The sequence below is a fragment of the Dromiciops gliroides genome, chromosome 4 (genome assembly GCF_019393635.1).
Source record: "Dromiciops gliroides isolate mDroGli1 chromosome 4, mDroGli1.pri, whole genome shotgun sequence".
NCBI lineage: Eukaryota > Metazoa > Chordata > Mammalia > Microbiotheria > Microbiotheriidae > Dromiciops > Dromiciops gliroides.
In genome coordinates, this window is record NC_057864.1 from 44012258 (window position 1) to 44015171 (window position 2914).

Below are 2914 nucleotides of genomic sequence, written 5' to 3' on the forward strand. Positions count from 1 at the left end.
ATCAGCATCTCTCTGTCCAGTTCCATTCTTATCCATGCCTTCTAGAAATCTTCCATAGAAATGCTACCTGATATCCTGGAGACCTTCTCATTCTTTTCCCATTTCATGGAGCCAATGTATTACATCTATTTGACATCACTCTTTGCGCAGTTAACCCACCTCTTCCAACAAAACATTTCTTTGTTGATACCTTCTAAGACCACTTCTTCTGTGTGAATCCTCCTGAATTTTTTTCCTGCTGTTTACTTAAATCCACTATTGACTTTTGAGTCACCTGCAATTTTGATACAATAGTGTTCCATGCTTTAGAGAGAAATAGAATCACTCTGCATGGATGTTAAAGGAAAGTTTTGGATGAACAGAATAGAAAAATGCTATTGTCGTGGGGAAATAAGGTAGGGGGTTTGGGAGGAATTCCTCTTTAAAGAATTACATCCTCTTGCACACAAATCCAGTAGAATAAGATAATATGTTTATTTAGATGCTGGGGAAGGGAAACCAAGAGAGAAATCCTTGGACTTCTTCTCATGGGGAGAAGGCATGGCACAGAGTGTGGCTTTCAGATACCAATCTCCTTGAGCAGGAGACAGGCAGATACTTTATAGAGGTCCGATGAGGTGATCGTCTGACTGTGGAAAGTTCCCCTATTTAGGGAGGACCATCTCCCACTGGTGGTGGCTGGGGGAGTTGGGTGAGGGGTGGCTGTAGATCTCTCAAGTCTCTCTCCTCCTCCTGCCACAAAGGCAGCAGCCCCACCTAATCTTATCTCCCCAGGGGTGAGGGAGACTGGAATGAAGGGTGAGGGTCCTGGAGCTAGCTCAGTCCTGATAAGATTCCAATTATCTCTTTAGGTATGTCTGTCCTTTTGTTTAGTTTCTCGAGGAGAAGTTTCTTTGATGTACCCCAAAGAATTTCTGGGGTGCCAGGCCCTACAACACTATGAAAATACAAATGCAAACTATGATGGTTATTGCTATTTCTTTTGTGGGTACTTAATTTATATGCCATTGACCCACAGAGGTTGAAAACCAATCAAAGGAGCAGTTGGCAGATGAAGGGGTTATAAGGTGCTTTGGGGAAGGACATACCAGGCTATTTAGGGTAATACATAAATCAGTAAATACAGTATAAATACAGTATAAATACAGTATGGAACGGGAAAAGCATTAAATTAAGTCCACAAGCATCTATTACATCTCAGGCAATGTGCTAAGCACTGGAAAATATTACCCCCGCCCCGCCAAAAAAAGGACAAACAACAACAAAAATCAAAGGAACCAATCTCTACTCTCAAGGAGTTCACAATCTGATTTATTGGTTGGTTGCCTATAGGGACAACCACAAATAGCCTGTTTAATGCTTAAATGCAAAAAGTGACCACTGGCTGCAAGAAAAAAAAATCATCATTGATTGGATCAGGAGGTGTTCTCAGACTCATTTCTTTTAAATACTCAGCTAGTCTGGAGAGAACTCCAGGCAATTTGAGGGATTAAGAGCTACACAGATTAGCAGTCTCCATCAAGCCACCTATTGTTTAGATAAGAGACAGGGAGCCACATTTGGAGGTACCTTTAAATGAGAATGGGTACTGCAGGCAGAAGAATCTAGCCTGTTCTGGAATTGATCTTGGGGAGACCCTAGAAAGAGGACAACAGAAGTAGATGAGACCAGAATTAATTTTAGGTCACTGAGTTCTTTAATAGTTTAGTTTAGGCATCCTTGTAAGTGGGGAGCCTCAGGATGTGCAGAAGGATGTATTTCCCAGGTTTCTGGGTGGGTCCTTGATCCAAGAGAAGTACAGGCCCCTCGATGGCACAAGAGCTGCTTGATAATGAGGAGGGGTCAGTTCAAAGGCAAATGCCGGCTGGGAAAAGCCTCTCCTCCCCTTCCCAGGATAAATTTGCAAAGAAAAAGGTGCTGGGGTAAGGGAGACAAGTACCTTTGGAAGACTAATCCTTCTTGTTTTCTTTGCTAGGGGCCTTTTCTTTCCCCCCAAAAGACTGCCCTTGCTGGCTTCTCTTACTTTTTTGAAGCCCAGACCTGGGATTTAAGGTAGAACTGTGACATTTAAAATCTAATGTGTGTCCTAACCTGTCCCCCCCCGCCCCCCCCCCAGTTCTGGGGGGAAACTGACCAAGATTTACTGATAAATTCAGCAAGAATTTAGGCTTTTAAGTATTTATTAAAGAGTAACACATGGGGTCCTGTAATGCCAGAAAAGTCTATTTACTTTCCTCTCTTTTTCTCTGCCACCAACACCAAAGTCCCCGACGATAAAAGGGTAGAGGTAGAGAGCCAATCTCCCTTCCTACTTCCTGTCTCCCTCCCTGAAAGGAGAGGTCCTTCAAACTGATTCATCGAGGGTGGTCTCCTGTTGATGCCCTAGTCCACAGCCTCTGAGAACAGCGCCCCACTCAGAGCCAGCCAGGTGTGGTCTCCATTTAATCATCCTTAAGTAGGTTCTCATAGGCTCTCAGTCTCACCCAAGTAAATCAATTCCAAATCAGCCTTCAGGTGGGGGCCCCTGGACAACTGCCAAATCCCATTATTTTATCACAGAACCAAGTTGAAAGTATTGTGGGTCATTCTGTTTTAGAGAGTTTGTTGGGGGAGTGTGTTGAATTGGAGTGGGAGGACTTCATTTAAAATAATACCTGGTGGCTATAAAACTGTGTACCCTTTCATCCAGCAATACTACTAGTAGGTCTGTATCCCAAAGAGATTTTAATTTTTGCTGTGGGGCAATGAAGGTTAAGTGATTTGCCCAGGGTCACACAGCTAGTAACTGTCAAGCATCTGAGGTTGAATTTGAACTCAGGTCCTCCTGAATCCAAGGCTGGTGCTTTATCCACTGTGCCACCTAGATGCACGCCCCCCCCCCCACAAAGAGATTTTTTTTAAAGGGAAAAGAACC